The sequence below is a fragment of the Peromyscus maniculatus genome, chromosome 13, assembly GCF_049852395.1.
Source record: "Peromyscus maniculatus bairdii isolate BWxNUB_F1_BW_parent chromosome 13, HU_Pman_BW_mat_3.1, whole genome shotgun sequence".
Lineage (NCBI taxonomy): Eukaryota > Metazoa > Chordata > Mammalia > Rodentia > Cricetidae > Peromyscus > Peromyscus maniculatus.
Window position 1 is genome coordinate 12,526,884 of NC_134864.1, and position 23,565 is coordinate 12,550,448.

The window sequence follows — 23,565 nt, forward strand, 5'->3', positions numbered from 1 at the left end:
TTCAAACATGGTGTCTCTGCATCTGTGTACACACACACACACACACACACACACACACACACACACACACATGATCTGGACACACATAACTCTAGATACAGTAGATATTCACTGGAATAAAATTTCGTGTAACCTTTATGTGTTATAAAATATAATGTGTTAACTTAAAAGGTTTTTGCAGTTATATGTCTAATCACCTAAGCCTTTATATAATCTATCATTTTAGATTGAATTGAAATTTACAAATTGTTTTCAGCACTGAATCATATAAAATCACTTTAAATTTGTTATATATATATACATATATATATGTATATATATGTGGATTTATAAGTTTTTTTATTATTTAGAAAGGCTGAACATCAAAGCATGCAGTTTAAATACATAGGCTAGTGGCACTTGACATGACCGGGTTGCTGCCTCTATTTTATACACAGACCATTAACCATGAATGGCCAGCAACCACTTGACCTATAGAAGGCAACACTGAAAAAGATCAATATCCTTTCCCACCACATTCAGCTTCTAATTACACCTCATTTTCCTTCTGTTCCTAAATTCCCTCTGTGGCCTAATCCAGGAATCTTTCTCAAGTGTGGAGCTGGGTAAATTGGAGTTATACAATGTAGTTTTACAAGGACTGCCTTACATTGTGTTTTTCCTTAAGCAATCCAAAAGAATGGGTCACAAGATGTCCTTTCTGACCTTGGTCTTCCGCTTTCCACTTGAATGCTCAGGTAGAAAGTAGTGGAAACATAACAACTTCAGACGAAGGAGAAATACTGGGAGAAACAGTGACCTGTCCTCTTTTATCCTATCAGGAAGCTGTTGGCTTTGTTCAGTGAGCTCCATGGTACCCAGGACATAAAATTCAGAGCACAGTGCTTTCTGGCTCCTCAACAGTGGTGCACCCACACGGCCTGTGTGCATTTTGTACACAGCTGTCCTGGGTGCTTTCCTCAGCCTGGCACACTGGTTTCAAAGGGAGCCTAGGGGCTTGTCTGTCCCTGCTGCCTCTCTTGAAGTAATAAAATCTGATTTGCTTGAATTGTTATGTGAGGGCTCTGTCTTAGAGGACCAGATCTAATAACCTCTGCAAGCAAGTTTTTGTTTCCATTTTCCTTTCTTTCTTTTTTTTCTCTCCACTTTTCTGGTGCAGACAGCTCTGAAATGTCCATCTGCCATATAAGACAACACCAGAAAGTGTGATTTTTTTTTCATTCATCAACTTGAAAAATGACATTCCTGGTCAATTTTTGATTGTTGACAAAATAGTGGCAGGCCTTTGTCTATTTGTTTTTCTGGCGCCTCTCAGTAGCAGTCACTTCTTGTCCTTTCCTGATTATCTCTTAATCTATCTAACCCCTGTGAAATAGGGACCCAAAGCACCAAACTCAGTATTGTGAGGCTTTAGAGCTGGCCCAATGGTAAATAAACCAAACTCTCAGGAACCTTCAACCTCCAGTGGCTCCTGACTTTTTGTAAAGCTCCTTCTCAGGTCTCAGGCTGAGAAACTGGTGGATCTGCAAACCAAGAGCATGGATCTAAAAGACCAAGTGAGGGGATGGATGATAAAGTGTATGGGCTTGTGACCACCACTAGCAACATCCAGCTACAACCCAAGCTATGTGTCCTGTGGATTGCTTCCTCAAACCTCTGTTTTTACTGAGATGTCTCAGTTCCCCTCACCACATATGGAATAGTATGAGGAATACAGCAGAGGCCAAAGGCTGGGTCCCAGGGGGGATCACAGTCAAAGTAACTGCAGAGTTGGTCCCATTTGCTCTTGGGGAGTAGGGCCTAGAATCAGGACAGCAGCTGGAAGGTGAAGGGCGGTCCTGGCTCTCAGTAGCAGTATTGATTAGGCTTGAAGAGGCTGTCATTGGACATGCCCAGTTACTGGGCTTGCTTCTCTGTCAGCTTGGTCAGCCTCACATCAGCTTGTTTAGGTAGGCTTCTGTCACTGTCTTATCCAGCTTATTAGGCAGGAAGATAAACAGTGTTCTTGTCTGGATGGATCTACAGCTCAATTCAGGCCATTATCTGATTTGTGAAGGAGTTGCTTATCACAAAGCTGGGGCAGCCCATGGAACAAGTGAGGTTGACCAGCAGGCCCTCAGCCAGCAGGATGATGCAGCCAGTAGCAACACACCTGGGGGTTGATGTTTACTTTCTCTACAGTGTTCTTGTTGAGCCACTTCATATCAATCTCTACATCAAAATGTCTAGTGTTACGATGGTATCATCCTTTATTTCTTCCAAGTGCTGATCAAGGATGATATCAACACCGCCTATGGTGTTGACAAAGATGTTGCCCTCCTTACATGCCTTGTCTGTGGTGGTAATCTCCCAATCCCAGCAGTGCACTGAGGAGGTCAATTTTGGTGATGATCATTCATGCCCTGAAATCCTTCAAGGCCTGGGCACACCCCTTGACCACATTCCTATAGCCTGATACTGCTGCCCCCTTACCCACAAACATCACATTTGAGGTCCATTTAAAGCCACTTATGAGTGGCTTTTGGTAGCCATACAGGTTCTCCAACTTTCTCTTGGTTACAGAATCTTTTACATTGATAGCAGTTACCTTCAGTATCCCAGTTGCCACCATCTCATTGAGGTTATATACTCTAGTCATAGATACCTAAGGGTTGCCTCAGATGCTTACTAGAAGCTGTGGGTACTTGGTATGGATAATGTTGGTAAGCTCACCACCATCATGCAGAATCATGTTAAGGGGTCCGTCCATTTTGGAAATGCAATATCTGCTCAATGAACTACATGTATGTCATCTGTTTCAGCCCTCCAAGCACACAGTGGAATGACAGCCTTGGCAATGGCAGCTGCTGAATGATCCTGAGGAGAGAAATCACAGCTGGACCACTGTACCTTGGAACTCAGGGCCACTGGAGTCTCAGTGAGTACAGCAGTTGCCACAGGCATGTGCAGTTAGCCAGAGGTCTCATGAAGACACAGAGATGACACATGGATGGCATAATAAATACAAATATATTGTAAATGTGTGATGAGAGAAGAAATCACATATTTTAAAAATTAGCATTTAATTATTAAAGAAATTATTAATGTTTTACTCTCTATACATACATTTTTCTGTGAAACTGATCTGAATATTCTGCTGCGGTGTTCGTGTGTGTGTGTGTGTGTGTGTGTGTGTGTGTGTGTGAGAGAGAGAGAGAGAGAGAGAGAGAGAGAGAGAGAGAGAGAGAGAGAGAAAGAGAGATTTTGTGTGTGCATGGGCATATGCATAGGTGTGTAGGTGGTGTGTGAGTGCATGCACATATGTATGCATGTGTGTGTGAAGGCTAGAGTGGATGCTCAGCACCTCCCTCAACAGATTTCCAGCTTACTTTTTGAGACTCATTGCTTGCCAGCAAGTGACAGGGATCCTCCTTCTGCCTCCCTGGTACAATCTAGCCTTTATATTTTATGTTTGTGATTTTCAAGTTCTTTAGCTATACCAGTGTAAAATATTTGAGGCTACTGGTTGTTTAAAAGTAGACTCAACAAACCACCCTTTTATCTCATCATTCTATACTACATCCCCATTTTTTCTTTCAGAAAAGATCCTTGAATCTAACTCCTTTGTTTAGCTTTTGTCCTGACCATGACCAATAATAACATGTAACCAACCCCCCGCCCCCAAAAACATCTATAGCCCATCAAATGACCAAAACCTATCCACCCCACCTCTTGGGGTGTTTTCTAGACTCCTGATGCCTGGAGATATTAGTATCTTTGGGAAACTCTGGGAAAATTGGGATAATGGTCAAGTCCTGGGAAGAGTTAGCTGTATCATTTGTTGTCCAGTCTCTGTGTAATGGGAAAGTGCAAGGCTTATCTGAAGTTCTGTCTGGAGTAGTCTGTGAGTCTAGACCATCTCATCCAGCATCCTTGAAGCTGTTCTGGATGCAGAACTCTGGGGAAACTGCTACAGAGGCACTCTGAGAAGCTGCATCACCTAGGCCACCTGTTTTCATTAGTGTCTGGTCCCCTTGCTCTGAAATCACATAAACTTTCCAAAGTAACATACATATCTGCAGTAACACAAGTATGGAATGTGTGATGTACACAAGTCAAAGATGATTTTTTTTGTTTTATGTTTGAGCAGGTAAAAAGAATCTGCCAACTGTATAAGTCCATTTGGACTGTATATAATCAAACTATAATATAAATCTCTATATGTCATATGAAAGGATGGCATGTAATAATAAGTCTTGAGGACTCGTAGCCGACAAGATTTATCATATCTCATCTCATCTCAGCACTGTTCCCATGTCAAGGGATCAGCTTACATGTCACCTGTCTTGTGTAGTCTTTTTAGTTTCTTCTCCCATGTCTGTAGCCAAGATATTCAGGAAGTCTCCTAGAGTCAAATCTGATGTCTATTAATCTTGAAAGAATCACCAGCCTTTCATTTCCTGTGGAAACAAAAGCATAACCTCTCCCCCAGTGCAACACATTGACTTGCATTTTGAAGTTAAGACATTTTAAAAATATATAGGTTGGTTTAATTTAATAGTTTCCATAATACAGTGTCTCTAAGCAGCGATTGTTTTTTTGTACATTAGCATTTAAAAAATTCAAAGTTAACAAGACAACACATAGGATCCAGACTCCTTGTGTATTTTTCATCCTTACATGACTTATTTTTTTTATTACTTTACTCTCTTTTTAAAGACTTTATTATTTTTAAACTATTCATTTTTTTTATGACTGTCTATACCCATTTTCTCCCTAAACCTATGCGTATTGTTAAACACACTGTAACTTGTTTAGAAGTTTTTTTTTTCCATCTGAATCTGTTTTACTGCGTGTCTGTAACCTTTTCCCTTAAACCCTTCACATGGCTTAGCTCATGGTGCACTGGTGGTTCAAGCACGCAGGCAGCTGCCAGAAAACGTGTCTCTGTACCAGGGCCAGCATGAGGGACATGAGACTAGGAAGCCACATTTGGCTCAATTTTTGTGTGTTCAGGACCTTTTTAAAAGCTTTCTCGGGTCTTACGTGGATATACATGGCTGGATGTTGGGCACCATTTGTAGGTGGATTTTTATGTCCTGCTTGCCAGCTCCCAAGTAACCAAATGAAAATTTACTAATTATAAAAGTTCAGCTGATAGCTTAGGCTTGTTCCTAACTAGTTCTTATAACTCAAATTAACCCATTTTTGTTAATTTACTTTTTGTCTTATGGATTTATTACCTTTATTCTGTACTGCCCATGCTGCTTTTCTGCTTCCTCTGTCTCTGGCTGCAGACTCTCTGCATCTCTGCTCTTCTTCTTCCCTGGGTCCTCTTTGCCCCAGAAATCCTGCCTAGCTATTGGCCATTCAGCTTTTTATTAAACCAATCCAAGTGATAAATCTTCACACTGTAAAAAAAGATTATTTCACAATAAGTAATGCTTCCAAAGCTGTAGTACAAAAAGTTAGCTTTTGAGTTAATATATCTAGGCTACTCCTTCAGCTCTGTGTGCCTGTCAGGTCCCAACAGGATGAATACATAATTTGTCTATTAGATTTATGCCCAGTAACAAAGATTGAAACCTTTTACAGTATTTCAAAAGTAAAATTGTAGTAAAACAGAAACAGAGACAATGAGATTAAAATTTCAGTATATGTACATATTTAACATATAATTCTAAAGCAGCATTTCTCAACCTGTGGTTCATAGGGGTCACATATCAGATATCCTACATATCAGATATTTATATTTTGATTCATAACAGTAGCAACATTACAGTTACAAAGTAATAAAAAATTATGGTTGGGGGTCACCACAACATGAGAAACTGTATTAAAGGGTCACAGCATTAGGAAGGTTGAGAATACTGCTCTAGAGGACCATATTCCTTATTTTTATATAAACATATAATCCTTTCTTGACTAATGCTTTTAATGCCAGAAAACACTGCTCTTTGTAGAAAAGAAAAGGCAAGTTGATGGTTAAATAATGCTTACATTTATATCTTTTTTAATTGTTAATGTCATTATGTAGTTTTGTTTCTTTGAATCTGAGTCTCAATTTGTTGTCTAAGCTTCTCTTAAAATTACTGTGTAGCCGAGGCTAGTCTCCAACTAGCAATAGTGCTCCTGCCTTGGCCCCATGATTGACAGGATTACAAGTGTCGGGTACCACACCTGGATTCAATTACATCTATTTTAATATTCCTGGCATAATACTATGTTTATGTTTTTAAAAATATGTCCAATTACTTCCATAATTAACTTTTGGTAAAGGATTACTAAGAGTTGACTCTATTACTTTTTCTTTAAGGCACAGATATTCAGCTAGAAAATGTTACCTGTTCTGAATGTAGCTTTTTATCATTAGACCTGATTTGATGATATTAATGGTATTTCTTGTCCTTTTTCATTTGATAGGGTGTAGATAACTCTGTTTAACCCAAATGTCTGTCTTTTGTCATTGGGTGAGACAAATTGAGTTTCACTTTTACTTTATTTATTCTGTCAGAGATTCTGAATCAGGTTAAAGTTGCTCTCTGACAAGAAAAAGTCACTATCCATTGAGTTGATTTATTACTTATGTGTTAGACTTTATGACACCTTTTCTCTGAAGAGCTGAGCTTATTCTACACATAACTCTTATGCTTTCAAGCATCTTTCACAAGAAACACCTATAAACATTTCAACATGAAAAGTGGCAGAGAAGGAACCACATGAGGAAAACAGAATGAGGCCTGAGTCTGGATGATCAACCATGTGGTAAGAGATCTGCTGACTGCCCTCAGTATTTACCTCCCAAGGCCACTAAGTATGCTTCCCATTGTCTCCTTCACAGCTACCACTAGTCCTTTTGCAGACTACTCCCTGTACTATCTGCTACGATATTCTTATGTCTGCTAAAAAAAAAAAAAATCAAGAAATTCAGTGTGGCAATGAGATTTTAGTTTGCCAAACAGTCCACCTTCTCTTCTGCAGACAACCAATTCTTTAGAAGGTAGATTTGTGTGGGCGGGAGATGAAAGGTTCATAAAAGTCATTGAATTCATCTATGGCATGTAATTAAAAACAAAACACTAGATAGTAATGTATTAAGTGTGAAAGTAATTTTAATTATTTTAACAAGGTAAGGTTAAACTAATTTGTTGAAGTTTTATGAAGACTGCTTAGCATTATGAAAACAAATATTACCTGTTTTATGTCTTATAGTTAAATTCTACTAAAAATTTAGGCTGCTAAATCTTCCGTTTTCATGGAAGTTTCAAGTAGACAATAGGAATAAGTTGAAGTATTGTGTGCTTTTGTAAAATAGCATGGCTGAAGTTATTCATGATGTAGCACACATTTCAAACCAGCTAGAAGAGAAACTTAGAGCACTACCACAAAGTTATGATAAAAGTTACAGTAATATGCTAAATATTATTTACATGTTTAAACACTATACAATGAATTCATGTGTTGAAATATAATGTCATACCCCAGAGAGATGTACATTTATTGTAGGTTAACCATGAATTTTAAAAAAGAAGATTAAAGACATGTTCAAATTACATAATCCTACTTGATCTGAGATTTTGTGTAATGTCCAATTACTTGAAAGCACTCTATACCTTGGACTCCAAGTGGACACAATGGGCTAGTACTCAGGTAGTCAATTTTCATGATCCTTCTTGTCCTCTATTACAGTCTCAGTAGACTCTTCCCCAAATCTGTGTCTAGGTTCTCTCCTCTCACCCTATCTCCATTGATGGGAGAATCCACCAACCTTGGCATGGACACAACTTTCATCCTCCCTGTGGACCCTCCAAGCTTCCTGCCCTTACCCTATCCCAATTCGGTTTTTTGTGAGTCCCTGATACCTAGAAACACATTGGAATTCCTGTGAAGAAATCCTGGTAGGGACTCGGGTAATTCACATTATCCTTTCTGTATTTCATTATGATCTCTCTTGTCTCACCTTTAGCCCTGTAACAATCTACTTACAGGTACCCCTCTGTAGCTGGAATCTTTTCTTCTACTTGTCCCCAAATATCCAGCAGCTGCTTTCCAAATAATTGACTTGGAGGCTTAATATTATTTATAAATACTCAGTCAGTAGCTCAGGCTTAGTAATAAGTAATAACTTATTACTAAGTTATTATTACTATAACTTAGTAATAACTCTTACAATTAAATTAACCCATAATTCTTATCTATGTTTAGCCACATGGCTTGTTATCTTTTCTCAGTGCTACATTCTTATCTTTTTTTCATTTTTTATTTTGTTTTGTTTTGTTTTTTTTTCAAGACAGGGTTTCTCTGTGTGGCTTTGCGCCTTTCCTGGAAGTCACTTGGTAGCCCAGGCTGGCCTCGAACTCACAGAGATCCGCCTGCCTCTGCCTCCCGAGTGCTGGGATTAAAGGCGTGCGCCACCACCGCCCGGCCTTTTTTTCTTTTTATTTTATTTTACAATACCATTCAGTTCTACATATCAGCCGTGGATTCCCTTGTTCTCCCCCCTCCTGCTCCCCTCCCCTCCCCCCAGGCTACCCCCCAATCCCACCTCCTCCAGGGCAAAGCCTCCCCCGAGGACCGAGATCTACCTGGTAGACTCAGTCCAGGCAGGTCCAGTCCCTTCCTCCCAGACTGAGCCAAATGTCCCTGCATAAGCCCCAGGTTTCAAATAGCTAACTCATGCAATGAGCACAGGACTGGGTACCACTGCCTAGATGCCTCCCAAACAGATCAAGCCAATCAACTGTCTCACCTATTCAGGGGGCCTGATCCAGTTGGGGGTCCCTCAGTCTTTGGTTCATAGTTCATGTGTTTCCATTCATCTGGCTTTTTGTCCCTGTGCTTTATCCCACCTTGGTTTCAACAATTCTCGATCATATAAACCCTCCTCTTTCTTGCTAATTAGACTCCTGGAGCTCCAGCTGGGGTCTAGCCGTGGATCTCTGCATCCAGATTCCTCAGTCCTTGGATGGGGTTTCTGGCATGATTATTAGGGTATTTGGCCATCCCATCACCAGAGTAGGTCAGTCCCGGCTGTCTCTTGACCATTGCCAGCAGTCTTTTGTGGGGGTATCTTTGTGGATTTCTGTGGGCCTCTCTAGCACTTTGTTTCTTCCTTTTCTCATGTGGTCTTCATTTACCATAGTCTCCTATTTCTTGTTTTCCCTCTCTGTTCTTGATCCAGCTGGGATCTCCTGCTCCCACAGGCTCTTTTTCCCTCAACCCTCACCCTTCATTACTCCTACTCATGTCCAGGTTGTTCATGTAGATCTCAGCCATTTCTCCGTCATTGGGCGATATGGCACTTTCTTAGAAAATTGGAAATAAATCTCCCCCAAGATCCAGCTATACCACTCTTGGGCATATACCCAAGAAATGCTCAATCATACCACAAGAGCACTTGCTCAGCTATGTTCATATCAGCATTATTTGTAATAGCCAAAACCTGAAAACAACCTAGATGCCCTTCAACTGAAGAATGGATAAATAAATTGTGGCACATATACACAATGGAATACTACTCAGCAGAGGAAAACAATGACATTATGAGGTTTGTAGGAAAATGGATGGATCTATAAAAAAAAATCATCCTGAGTGAGGTAACCCAGACTCAGAAAGACAAATAGGGTATGTACTCACTCATAGGAGGACACTAGAGGTGGAACAAGGATGACTGGACTGCTACTTACATCACCAGGGAGGCTATCTGGAAAACAGGACCCCAAGAAAGCTACATTCTCATCTTGCTCCCTCTGTGTCTGGGTGGTGGCTCCTGTCCCTGCTCTTCCTCTTCCCAGAATTCTCCTAGTCTAGTCACCTTGCCTATACTTGCTGCCTGGCTACTGGCCAAGTAGTGTTTTATTTTATTTTATTTTGGGTTTTTGAGACAGGGTTTCTCTGTGTAGCTTTGTGCCTTTCCTGGAACTCACTCTGTAGACCAGGCTGGCCTTGAACTCACAGAGATCTGCCTGCCTCTGCCTCCTGAGTGCTGGGATTAAAGGCATGCACCACTACCGCCAGGCCAATTAGTGTTTTATTAAACCAATTCAAGTGACAATTCTTTACAGTATACAAAAGGATTATTCTACAGCCCCTCTCTACCTACCTCAACTCCATTCACTGCAGACTCCAAAAACTTGGTTCAGACCCAGGATCCCCATAGCCCATTCATTCATGTCTATCCAGATGATTCTTTGCCTTACTGTAATCTTTTTATAGGATTGCCCCTCTTCCCACCACACCCACAACTACCTGGGAATCCCACTATAAGTATGGACAGTGTCCCCTTAGTTGTTTCCTGAAGCCCATCTCAGTCTTGTCTTCAAGCTCTGTTCCTCTCTGTCACCCAATGACTTTCCAAAGCACTTTCTACTAGGTAAACCATAGCCCCAAAACTTTCCTAAGATCCAGAGAGGGCCATAGAAACCAAGAAATGAAATACCCACTCAAGAAAGACCAAATATCAATACCTAGAATTAAACAATCTTACCAACCTTAGATGTCTCAATATCAGTGTAAAAACACAAACATTAATAATCAAGGTAACGTGCCTCCACCAGAACCCAGTGAACCTACTACAGTAGTCCCTCAGAAATGCAATATAGGTTAAACACATCTCAAGGACTTCAAAATAGAAGTTATGAGAGTGTTCAAGAACATTAAAGAGGGTGTGTATGTGTGTGTGTGTGTGTGTGTGTGTGTGTGTGTGTGTGTGTGTACCACATTCCTGTGGAGGTCAGAACAGGGCCTTGTATCCCTGTAGTTGGATGTTTCTCTCCCACCTGCCAGTTTCCAAATAACCAATCAGAGGCTTAATATTACTTACAAATGTTCAACCAATAGCTCAGGCTTGTTACTAGCTAACTCTAACACTTAAATTAACCCATATTTTTTTTATTTCCACTTTGACACATGGCTCATAGCTTGTTACCTCATTTTCTACATGTCCTTCTTCCTTGGTGGTTGGCTGGCATCTCTCCTGACTCTGCCCTTCTTCATCCCATCATTCTCAGTTTGGCTTTCCCACCTAACTTTATCCTGTTTAGCTATTGGCCAGTAAGATTCTTTATTAAACTAATCATAGCAATATACATTCACATGGTATAAAGAAGGATTATTCCACATGAAAAAATGTGGTACATATACACAATGGAGTACTACTCAGCAGAAAAACAATGAAAGCATGAAATTTGCAGGCAAATGGATGGAACTAGAAAAAATCATCCTGAGTGAGGTAACCCAAACCCAGAAAGACAGTCATGGTATGTACTCACTCATAAGTGGATTCTAGATATAAAATAAAGAATAATCAGACCACAACCCATAGAACCATGGAGGCTATATAGATAGCATGGAGGTCCCTAGGATTTATAATAAATTTTGGTTTTACTCAATTATTGAAAAAAAATAGCCAAATGAATGGAAACACATGAACTATGAACCAAAGGCTGAGGGGCCCCCAGCTGGATCAGGCCCTCTGAATAGGTGAGACAGTTGATTGGCTTGATCAGTTTGGGAGGCAACTAGGCAGTGGGACCAAGTCCTGTGCTCATTGCATGAATTGGCTGTTTGAAACCTGGAGCTTATGCAGGGACACTTGGCTCAGTCTGGGAGGAAGGGACTGGACCTGCCTGTACTGAGTCTATCAGGTTGATCGCAGTCCTTGGGGGAGGCTTTGCCCTGGAGGAGGTGGGAATGGGGGGTAAGCTGGGGATAAGGGGAGGGGGTGGGAGGGGGGAGAATAGGGGAACTTGTGGCTGATATGTAGAACTGAATGGTATTGTAAAATAAAATAAATAAAATTTAAAAAAGAATTATAGTTACAATATCCATTAAATGCCATATTCTGTAGGTCTTTGAAGTATTTGAAGACCACCTATATCTTTAAAAGATATTTCTGTTTGACCTTGATAACATATCAAATATGAGTATAAGTTTGATTGTAATAAGTGACTAGCTATTAACCTGTATTTTTAATTATGCATTACATTTTTAAATGAGCTGTGTAACACAATATTCCAAACAAGAGTAGAAACATACATACAGCATAGCAGAAGTAACTTTAAATTTTTATCAATAAATTAAATCCATACCAACGTAAAATATTTTGAGATTAACAGTTGATTTTGGATTAAAATAATCTAACCATTTATCTTATCATTTCTATATCCTATCCCCCTTTTTTCCTTTAGAAAGAGATCTTTGAATTTAACTCTTTGTTTAGCATTTTTTTTGACTATGAACAATAATAATTTGTTGCCAACCCCCCTAAATAATGGCAAATATTCATAATTTATTTTCGGGGAATGTGGGTGTCATTCTCCAGACTCCTGTTGTTTTGGGAGTGCTGTTACCTTTGGGAGACCCTGAGAAAATTTAGGATCATGGTCAAGTTCTGACTGGAGTATTTGTGAGGCTGGATCATCTTAGCTGGTTGCCTTGAAGCTCTTCTGGATGTAGAATTTAGAGGAAATTGTAACAGAGGGACTCTGAGATGTTGGCTTATCTGGGCCATCTGCTCCCAATGGAGCTTTTTTTCAGGGCATCTTTCTCAATCAAACTTGAGTTTTCTCAAATCAGAATGAATTCATGGCCTATCATTTCCTGTGAGAACAAAAACATAACCTCTCCCCCAAAGTAACATATCGTTTGACTAAGGATTCATAATTCTCTACTGAACTTTGGACTCCTGACATATAACCCTTTCTACATTTATCTTTTTAATTGAAACTAGAACCACAAATCATAGAAAGATATTAAGTAAAAAGTAGTAATGTCAGAAATGGTGAAATGTTGCTGGAGAACTTCTCTCCAGGTTCCCCAAGCCCCGCAGTCCCACAGTCCACTTATAAAATAATCACTCAGATGCTTATATCACTTATAAACTGTATGGCCATGACAGGCTTCTTGCTAACTGTTCTTTTATCTTAAATTAACCCATTTTTATAAATCTATACCTTGCCACGTGGCTGGTGGCTTACCAGAGTCTTTACATGCTGCTTGTCCTGGCGGTGGCTTGCAGTGTCTCTCTCCTCAGCCTTCTGCTTCCCAGAATTCTCCTCTTTCCTTGTCCCACCTACTTCCTGCCTGGTCACTGGCCATCAGTGTTTTATTTATATAGAGCAATATCCACAGCAGTGAAACATTATTTAAATAAAAGTTTCTCAAGTAATTTTTTATTGTTACTTTCTAAAATGTATATAATGCCTAGATGATTCCCAGTGGCCTAACACTGCTAGTAGTATCTGCACTAGTCAGATATTTTTCATATAAAGCTCTCAAAATTACATTCATGTATGCATCTCAGTATATTATTCGCATGCTGCTCTCAAATATTTATACACTTCCAAGTGGATTATCAGCTGTCTATCAAAGTGTTTGATCTCATTTCCTACTCTACACTGCTTCATTCAAATCTTTGGTCGCAAATCCCACATTTTGATACCTTTATTCAAACTGTTACAGTTGCAGTTTTCTATAAAATTTGGGACTAATTAAATGGAAACAAATTGCTGGACTTAATAAGGAAAAGAATAAAAAGAAACAGTGAAGAGCTAAACTTCAAAATCAAGCATATTCTCATGGAGGATGAACAAATAAAATAAAGGTGAATATTGTCACTTTATTAAGTGAAAATAAAAATGCATGTACTCTGATCTTTGGGAATCATGAAGATGGAGAGCAGAGGCCTCAGTGCTTTGCTCTCCATCTTTACCTCTGGTGACACCAGTATCTCCTTGTAGTCACAATGTGCATTATTACCCTGAGCATGTTATATGTCTGTCATATTGCTTACTGTGAGGTATGTATCAGTGCATGAACTGAAGTGAGTGTATGTCATGAGATAACCATGTGTCTGAGAACCTGTCTTCATTCATGAGCTCTTTAAAATAATTATGTATACTTGGAAGTTTCTCTGTGTCCTGGCCTGCCAGCAGTTGAAACAAATCTCTCCCACTCACATTCCCCAAGTAAATGCATAGAGGCTTATGTTAATTATAACTGCATGGCCATGGCTCAAGCTTTTTGTTAGCTAGCTCTTATATCTTAAATTAGCCCTTAACTATTAATCTATGTATTGCCATATGTTCTATGGTTTTATCTGCATCCCATTATATGTTGCTCCTTAGGCAGCTCACTGACGTCTCTCTCCACCTTCTTCCTGTCTCTCTCTTTGAATTTCCCACCTACTTCTAAGCTGCCTTGCCATAGGCCAAATGGCTTTATTTATCAACTAATCAGAGCAACACATATTTGCAGCATACAGAAAGACAATCCACAGTACTTCCCCTTTTCTGTCTAATCAGAAAGGAAGGTTTTAACTTTAACACAGTAGAATTACATATAATAGAACAGTTATCAAGCAAGAATTACAGTTACAATGTCTAGTCTATTTATATTTGGTAAAATTAAAGAAAATATTTTATCTATCCTATATTTGTGAGTTTAAAGTTTATATCTAATTTATTTTTTATCATAACCAAAGAAAATTATAACTATCTAGTCTTCAAGTACATCAAAGACTGCAGAAGAATATAATATTGCCTAAGTAAAGAGGAAGAGTATTGTAAGAACTTCCAAAAATCTAGAAATGACAGAGATAACTGGCTACCTGGACAGTCACCCGAAGTTACTCTGCAATTCTGGGGCATCCATTTTTCAGCCTACAGGTCTAGAGTCTCTCAGTTGCTTCTTCCTGTGTTCTGTAGAATGTCTGGCAGTTTCCTCTGCAAAGCAGGAACCTGAAGGACCATCTCACCTTGCAAATTTCAGTGGTCACCTTTTTGTGGGTCCTGCAAGTGCAGTCAATACAACATTTTGTCAAGCAGTCCAGGCAAGAACAGTTTCTTGCCCAAATGGCTTTTTTGCCAAGAAGATAAACTCCATATGGAGTGTCTTCGATGCCCATCTTTCTCTTTGAAATAAATTGGTGGTGCCAGGAGCAGATGTGTCTCATTGTCCAGAAAAGTCTAAAATTTTAAATGCCATATTCTGTAGGTCTTTGAAGTGTATGAAGATTACCTACCTAATTGAATTACACCTATATATACCTAGAAAACTTAACATGACTATAAGTTTTACTATCATAAAAGACTAATTATTAATCTGTATTTCTTAATTACATATTACAATTTCAATGAGCTGCACAACCATAATACCTTAAACAAGAGTAGAAATATACATACAGTATAACAAAATTAACTTTAAATTTGTATCAATAAACTAAAATCTATAGCCATTTAAAACAAATTGCTCTTTAAAAGTAGATTCAATAATCTACCCTTTTATCCTATCATATTTATATCCTATATTTCTATATCATAGCCCCCTTTCTTCTTTTAGAAAGAGGTTGATTATGACCAATAACAATTTGAACCAACAACCTAAACAAAGACAAACATTCATAATCCATTTTTTGGTTATGTGGGCATAGTGTTCTAGGCTACTTCTTGCTAATAGGGGGTGCTGGTAGTCTTATGGGGATCTTGAGAAAAGTCAAGATTATAGTCAAGTCCTGGGAAGACAGGCTATAACCTTTATTGATGGGTACCATCTGTTAAGGTTCAGGAGGTCTGGTGTGATCAAATCTGATCTATAAACTGGAACAAATCCATAGCCTTTTGCTTCCTATGGAAACAAAAGCAGAGCCTCCTTTCCAAAGCAACATATCCTTAGATCCAAATTTTGAAGTCAAGATATCTTTAAAATATACATATCAGTTTAACTGAGTAGCCTTTACAATCAAATATCTCTCTGTAGTTAAAAATCCCAAAGACAATATAATCCAGACTCTCTGTGTGATTTCCATCTTTATGTGGCTTATTTTTTTTATATTACTTTTTCTGTCTCTTTAAAAGACTTTATTTTTTAAAACTATTTCTTTAAATAACTGTTTATATTCATTTTCCTCTCTTCCAAGCCTATGTATATTCTTACACACACTGTGAACCATTTCAAGTCTTATTCCATCCAAATCTGCCTTATTTGTGAATCTATTGCTTTAAACTGCAGTGGCTAGTACTGAAGTGGAAGCCTTGGCTGCTGACTCTGCCCACTCAGCTTCCCAATATGGCGGTGGTATATTTACTGCTAGCTCTGGGAGCCATGTGCACCAACAACTCTTGGAAGCAGTGGATCTGAGCCTCCATCAAAGCAGCATGTAGCCCAGAAACCATTTTTTTGTTATATTAGCAAAAGCTAAATCTATCACACAGCATACTCTGTGGCTTAGAGAAGCCTCTGTGTACCACAGCAGGAATCCACCATGCTGTAGGTCAAGCCCACACACTGCTGTGAACTCGCCATTCTGTAGCTCACAGAGAGCTTGCCTGAGAGACACAACTAGGAAGCTGATTTTAGCTCCGTTTTAGAATTTTTTAAAAAGATTTCTCAAGTTTTAGGTGGAAAGTCTTGCTCCATGTTGGGCAGCCAAATGTAGTTAGAAGTTTCTCTGTGTCCTGGCCTGCCAGCAGCTGGGACAAATCTCTCCCACTCACATCCCCCAAGTAAACGCACAGAGGCTTATATTAATTATAACTGCATGGCCATGGCTCAAGCTTTTTGTTAGCTAGCTCTTATATCTTAAACTAGCCCTTAATTATTAATCTATGTATCTCCACATATTCCATGGCTTTACCTGCATCTCATTACATGTTGCTCCTTGGGCAATTCACTGGTGTCTTTCTTCACCTTCTTCCTGTCTCTCTCTTTGAATTTTCCACCCGCCTCTAAGCTGTCTTGTCACAGGCCAAATGGCTTTATTTATCAACTAATCAGAGCAACACATATTTGCAGCATACAGAAAGACAATCCACAGCAATCGTGGGAATTGGAACTTGCAGCTGTGCTCATTGTCTACAATCATGCTAGAAACACTTGTTTTCAGTGCTTTCCTTGCTTAAGAGAACATACTTATTTGCAACAGATGTCTTGATGAAGCTTATGATGTGTCTGGTTTTTCAGTTAGGAAAAGGCCACTCACACCAACCTAGTATTTCCCAATATACATCCTCTACAGCCCATAGACCTTGGATTTTACTGCAACTAATCCAAGTCCTTTTGCTGTGTTTCCATCTTTGCATCTGTTTAAAAGATACAGCAAGTTCCTCTTCCTGAATCTTGAATTGCTAATGATACCTCTTATAATTTGCTTAGACTTCTTCCAAGACATATTGTCTACAACATTTAAGAACTCTCTTAGAAGAGAATGTCTAAGGGCCCCCTTAAAAAGAGTGAGCACAAGAGAGTTCAGAATTTTTTTTTTTTTGGTTTTTTGAGACAGGTTTTCTCTTTGTAGCTTTGCGCCTTTCCTGGATCTTGCACTGTAGACCAGGCTGGCCTCGAACTCACAGAAATCTGCCTGCTTCTGCCCCCTGAGTGCTGGGATTAAAGGCGTGTGCCACCACCACCCAGCTGCGAGTTCAGAATTTTGCAGAAAATATGCAACTGGAGCAGCTGGAATAAAGGGACCAAGAAGTGGGATTTGTCACAAAAAATTTGAATGGAGAAGTATGGGGCAGAAGGTGAGGATTAAACACTTGCCTCAGTATTTGTGAGTCTGAGAATGACACACTGAAAGTACAGATACTGCATACCAACTTGACAAGGACATACAGCTGAATGGTACTGTTTGGAATGAAAAGAAAGGGGGAAAGTAGTAGTTATTGCAAAAGAAACTACAGCAATAATGAGAGCCTAAGTAGTTAGGAAAATGAACAATAGCAGAGAAATCAATACACATGATAACTGTGATTTTTGCCTAATGCTTGGTTAACATTCAGACATGTTTAATTAGAGAAGATAAAACTTGCATGAAATAATAAAAAGTTCTTTTGGGAAAAAAATGACACCAGTGTGACACTGCTTGTCAATTCCTAGGTATTTTGGCCAAAATGACCAACAGATACACTATGTGTCTGTTGTGCCTTCCCTAGTCAAGAGCAAGATCTGCCCTCCTGTCTCTATGGAATGAGGGGCATTGGATTAAGGGTATTTCACACACTGCCTAGAAACCTTGGCCCAGTAGCTATCTGCTATCTACCTCTTCCTTGACTTTCTCATGAGCTGCAATGTCCTGTGAGATTAGCCTTTCCCACTGCCCTTCTAAACAGAGAAAAAATGATCAGTGCTGGGTTTCTGTGTTAAAGATCTGGGAAAATAGTGGAGAAAGACAAACAAACAAAATTTCTTAGAATTTTAGCTAAAAACAAAAGTTGTTTTATGAACATGAAAGATGGAACATACAAAGCATCACCCTTCCTCGAGTCCCATGAGAGAGGGACAGAAAAATGATCTTTGGCATTTTTGCCAATAATTTATGGAATTAACTGACCGAGCACTTTTTACATTAATAGTTAGGATGAACCACTGTGGAAATGTCACAAGCTGAGCCCCTGCCTGCCTTACCATGGTCCCTATGCCATAATCGTGTTGTTTCCAACATTTCAGATCTTTCTAATCATATTCTTTCAATTCTCTATGGTTCCTATATCATGTTAGTTTAATACACATTGTGTTTGAATCTAGATTCATTATAGTCTCCTAAATGGCAGGAAAACTTAAAAAAATTATTGTTCCCCAAACAGAGACAGATGTGTGTGCTTTGAAAAACAATGGAGGTCAAGTGTGTCACACAAGCCTGCTGCTGCCATCATGCTCACTTCCCATCCTTATTCTATTTACTGTTTTACTTCACAAGAATAAAATAAATTCTAACATCTGGGAAATATGAAATCAAATGTGACATTAATTTATTCAAATTTTATGGCAAGTGTGTTTTAGATCTGGGAAGACAGTGCTGTGAGTGAGTTGGCTGGCATGAAAGCAACATGTGCTAGAGTTGTTCTCCTTGCAAGGAGGCCTTAAGTGACCATTTCATGACGCTATGAAATTAAAGTTGAAATGGGGGTTCTAGAATCGTGGGACATCTTCTGAGGACTATTACAGGTCTGGAGTGGAGGCAGCTTAAGAGAAAGGGTTTGTGTGCTTCAAGAAACAGAAGCAGAGGGAATAGAACAGGAATACCTACATCCCCTAGAAACTAATTGATCCCACAACAAGTCCCAGATGTCAGACATGGAGATACAGAATCCAGTGGTTCTATGCCAGCTTTCTATTTCACTTTGGTCTAATCCTTTTTCTTCTTCTTCTTGCTATGCTCCCATTCCTCCACTTTGGAATAGGGATATTTATTGTGTATTACCCTTTTTCGGAAGTATATAGCCACCTCACTAATTTTATAGGAACTTCCAATTAGGTAATTCCTTTGACTCTGAGAAGAGGGTTTGGACTTTTGAATGGTGTCAGGAGTGCCAAAGAGTATGAAGAGTTTAGAGACATACTAGATGTGCTTTTGCCTTATGAGATACAAATGAGATGTCAGCGGAGAACAGTGAAATGTTATGATTTGGCAATATATTTGGTGTCAAGTTAGCAATGGGGATAGAGTTGCGATGGTTAATTTTTATTGCTCACTTGATGAGATTTAGAGTCAATATGGAAACAACATATGGATATGTCTGTGAGGGATTCTCTGAATTAGGTTAATGGATATGGGAAGACCTACACTAACTTGAGTATGTTTGTTTGATTTTTCTGTTGCCATGATAAAACACTGACCAAAAACAACTTGGGAAGGTAAAACTGTACTTGTCTTACATGTCTTACATGTCCTGATCATAGTCTATCATTGAGGGATGTCAAGACAGGGACTTAATGGAGAAGAAACATGGAGATAGGAACAGAACTGGAGGCCATAAAGGAACATTTCTTACTGGCTTGCTCCCTATGGTTTTTTCCCATCCTGTTTTCTTATACAACCCAGGGACACCTGCCTTGAAGTGGCATCACCCATATTGTGATCTGGGCCATGTCAATATTTCATCAAGAAAACATCTCAGAAACTTTCTTCCAGGCCAATATGCTGGAGGAATTTTCTTAATTGAATTTCCCTCTACCCAGATGAACCAGGTTTGTGTCAAGTTAACAAAAAAACTAATCATTACAGTGGGTGACATTAGTCAAGGCTGAGTGAAAAGGAGAATGATATTCTCTGCTTCTTGAGTGTAGTGTAACCCATTGCTTTACACTACTGCCTTCTTCAACAAGATATCTCTTCAAACTGTAAAGCCTTTTTTTCATAAGTTGCCTTGTCATGTATTGGGTTACATCAGTGAGAAAAGGAACACATAAGTAGCATATAGCATATATATTTTGCTTAACAAACAGAGTTATGTTAAGTATTATGTCAAATACCCATATTAGTTAACTTTCTTATCACTGTTTCATTGTTTCTATCATGGAAGAGAAGGTAATGATGTGGTTCACAGTGATTGAAATATTTACTGGGGTTCATAACATCTGGATGGCTGATAAGAACCATAGATAATACCGAAAGTGGTACAAACTATAGCCTTCAATGTTAGCCTGCCAATTGTCCAGTGGCCTATGCTTGCCAGCAAGTACCTAAGTCTTCTAAGTTCAATAAACTTCCTAAACACTATCATCCACTCACTCTCTTGTCCTGCTTCCCATATACTCCTTCTCCTTCACACCTACAAGTTTCCTTTTAGTCTCTTGTTCCCTTTCATACTAGTAATCACATATGAGGGCAAATGTAATATTTTTCTCTGTGGAATGGACTTATTTTATATAAAAAGCCCATCTCTAGTTCTATCCATTTTCTTGAAAAAGATCTAACCTAATTCCATTTTTTTTTTTTGATTTTTCAAGACAGGGTTTCTCTGTGTAGCTTTGTGCCTTTCCTGGAGCTCACTTGGTAGCCCAGGCTGGCCTTGAACTCACAGAGATACGCCTGGCTCTGCCTCCCGAGTGCTGGGATTAAAGGCGTGCGCCACCACCGCCTGGCTAATTCCATTTTTTATAGCTGAGAAAATCTCTCTCTCTGTCTCTGTCTGTCTGTGTGTGTCTCTCTCTCACATACACACCCCAATAATTTTCTGGTTTCTGTGGTTACTCCATGTCCTACTCTCATATCTGAGGAAACATTGCATTATATCTCCCATCTTTCATTCATAACTCCAAATATTCATATGTGATTTGTATTTTCCTGCTGTCTAAATATATATTCTTAGAAGAACCTAAACAGTACAGTAGAAAACTATTAGACCTGTTGTACACTCTCAACAAAGTGGTAAGATGCAATATCAGCATACAGAAATGAGTAATTTTTCTATCTACTAACAATGAACTCAATAGAAAAGAAGTAAGGATTTTTCTCAAAAGAAAAAGAAGTATTTCCGACAGCTTAAAAATACCTAGGCATAAACTTAACTAAATATATTAAGATGCTCTACAATAGAAACACTAACACATTGAAGGAAGAAATGATGTAAGACACTGGGAGACAGAAAGCTCTCTTATGTTAATTAATTGGTAGAATAAATGTTCTTAAAATATGTCTTACCAAGAGCAGTATATAAATATAATGCAATCCCCATAAAACTTCTGATGACATTATTAATAGTACAAAAATGCTAAAATTCATATGGGAATAAAAAAAGATGCCAAATAGCCAAAGCAAACCTAAGCAAAATGTATAATGTAGGAGGCATCATAATATTAGGCTGCAAATTGTACTGTAGGGCTGTAGCAACAAAAATACAATGCCACTAGCCAAAAATAAAAAGACCTATAAATCAACTGAATATACTATATATCCAAAAATAAATCCAAGTAGCTATAGTCATCTGATCCTGGTACCAAGAAAACTGGCTATCAATAAAACCAGATCACTTATCCCTATTGTACATTGTACAAAAATAAACTCAAAATGGATCCTGTACCTTAATGTGAACTCTAAAACTTTGGAACTCTTTGGGGGATAACATTGACAAAAGAGTTCAAGATGTAGTTGTAGGTAATAACTTTCTTAAAAGAACTCATAGCTTGAAAAACAAAAACAATTTTGACAAATGACATTGCACTAAATTAAAAAGATTTTTCACAGAGAAAGAAGAAATCAGTCAACACAATGAAGAGAGACAATTCTACAGAATGGAAGACAAATCCCTATCAATAAATAAGTTATGTAAATAAACAGACATTTTATTTTTTATTTTATTTTATTTTAATTTATTTATTTTTATTTTTTTTATTTTTTATTTTTTTTTGAGACAGGGTTTCTCTGTGTAGCTTTGCACCTTTCCTGTATCTCGCTCTGTAGATCCACCTGCTTCTGCCTCCCAAGTGCTGGGATTAAAGGTGTGCACCACCACTGCCCGCCTGAACAGACATTTTGAACAGACATTTTAAATGATGAAGTGCAAATGGCCAGTAAACACACATAAGATTTTCCAATCTTATTTTATGTACCTTTATTCCCACTTTCCCTTTTCTGTTTTATTTTGAAATGAATATTTACATATCAGAGAAAAAGTTTGTTAAAAGTTACCAATAATTTTTTACTTCTGATTCCTGTGATCACATTTAAAATTACAATTTCCTAATGTATAAGGACCTCAGCTCTCTCTCTCTCTCTCTCTCTCTCTCTCTCTCTCTCTCTCTCTCTCTCTCTCTCTCTCTCTTATCTCTCTCTCTCTCTTACTTGTAGAGTTTATTATTAGATGGTCAACTGCTCATGAACATGAGAGCTGCCCTGGAGTGGTTGATATACCCAATGTCATTCCATTGAGGAAAACTGGATTTTCCCTCTCCAAGCAGGTATAAATGACAGTTCTGTTGTTAACATTTACTCTGGTGTCTAGGTTTATATTAATTCATTTATTAATTTTTTAAAATAAAACAAAATATAATAATACACGACAAAACTATCACTTTGAATTCAGATAAGCCAGACCGACAGAAGGAAAAGAGCCCAAGAGAAGGCACAAGAGTTAAAGACACACTCCTTCACAGGATCAGGACTCCCATAAGAACACTTGCAGAGGACCTGGTACAGACTGGCACTTGCTCTTTGCTTATTGCTTCAGTCTCTGTGAGTTCACCTGACCTTTGATCATGTTGATTTAGATTGCCTTGTTTACTTGGTGTCCTCCATTCTCTCTGGTTCTTATATCCTTCTTACTCCTCTTCCAAAGGGATCTCTGAGCTCTGAGAAGAGAGATTTGATGGAGACATCCCATTTAGGGCTGAGTGTTCCAAGCACTCTCTGCTTGATGTCTGTCTGGCTAATGGTATCAATATTTGTTCCCATCTGCTGCACGAGTAAGCTTCTTTGATGATGATTAAATAAGGTACTGAACTATTAGTATAGCAGAATATTATTAGGAGTCATTTTATTACCACACATTTTTCATTTTTATTTCTTTTTTTAAACCAGAATTATTTAGTTTTCCCCTAAGTCTCTGTGCTATAAATTCTCAGGTTCTGTGTCACCCAAGCAGTGTTGGGTATGTATTCCATCTTGTGGAGTGGGACATAAGTCAGATCAATTGTTGGTTGGTCACTCCCACAAGCTTTGTGCCACCATTGCTCTAGCATATCTTGCAGGTAGTACACCATTGTTGATAGAGGCTTTGTGGCTGGCTGGGTGTTTACCTTTCTCTTTTGATAGTGTGCAGAGTACCTTCCTGTGACAAAGATGGTGGACCATAGGGATGAAGGCTCTAT

General features: G+C 38.7%; 1 pseudogene; it reads right to left on the minus strand.

The window, feature by feature from the left end:
- Positions 1-1,845: 1,845 nt before the first annotated feature.
- On the minus strand, positions 1,846-7,770 carry LOC102924993 (adenosylhomocysteinase pseudogene; annotated as a pseudogene).
- Positions 7,771-23,565: the final 15,795 nt, after the last annotated feature.